Source organism: Xyrauchen texanus, chromosome 26 (assembly GCF_025860055.1).
Source record: "Xyrauchen texanus isolate HMW12.3.18 chromosome 26, RBS_HiC_50CHRs, whole genome shotgun sequence".
Taxonomy (NCBI): domain Eukaryota; kingdom Metazoa; phylum Chordata; class Actinopteri; order Cypriniformes; family Catostomidae; genus Xyrauchen; species Xyrauchen texanus.
In genome coordinates this window covers 20,593,283-20,594,318 of record NC_068301.1, presented here as the reverse complement: position 1 = coordinate 20,594,318, position 1,036 = coordinate 20,593,283, and positions in this window count along the sequence as shown.

Sequence of the window (1,036 nt, the reverse complement as noted above, 5' to 3'; positions counted from 1 at the left end):
ATATTTAAAATAAGTGAAAATCATTACCAAAGCATTAGTCCCACACGAAAAGAACAAATGAACCCATATAGAAAAACAAAAAAGACAACATCGAATTGCAGTTAAGATGTTTATTTCTCATCTAATTTTACATTCAAGCCTTTGATAGATATCCTGAAAAATATTGAAAAGGAAGCAAACAAGATTGAGCAACTTAAATACATAACCCACATACAGTAGTATGAATACATTATCTGTGAGTCACAGTGATGTAATCAATTTAAAAGACAGACATTAAAATAAAGTTTCAGTCTCTGAAAAGTGTGAACAATTCACAAAGAAAGAATGTTCAAGACCTCCACGATGTAATGTGGGCCGATGATGTTTTAGCACCATTTCACCAAAAGGAGCGATGATAGCCATTACACAGCTGTCGGGGTCATATTCTTGCAATATCTTCCTTGAGTCTGCATGTTGCCAACCATTCCAGAAAGCAATAAAGCCCTTTGCAATTTTAGAAAAGGAAGAATTTTGATGCCTACTGAGAAAATAACAATTGGGGGTTTCACATTTACGACTAGCATAAAACAAAAGCATTTATTGTACGTGTGGTATAAGATATGCATTGTAAAGCATTTGCATTTTTGTATATGATTTCTATACAGATACAGTATATGGAATTACAGAATCATTGATTCTCTTTTAATCACTTGTCAACAGACTGCCGTTTCACAACCGAAGACATTAGTCTACCCAGTATTGCTTTTCACAATTAGAGCACTACAACAAAAGAAAACCCTCAACATTCTTCTTTAAATAATCTGATAACACAAGTTTACTGCTTCACACTCAGGCCGGACACGTGTACATTTCAGTGCAAGGCTAAAGGAATAGTTCACCCACTCAAAATTTTAAATTCTGCCCTTATTTACTCACCCTCATGACTTTCCAAATATGTATGTTTTTTTTCTTCTTCTGCGGAACACAAAAGTGCAGAAAAAGAAAGTCATATGGGTTTGGAACAACATGAGGATGAGTAAATAATGGCAGATTTTTT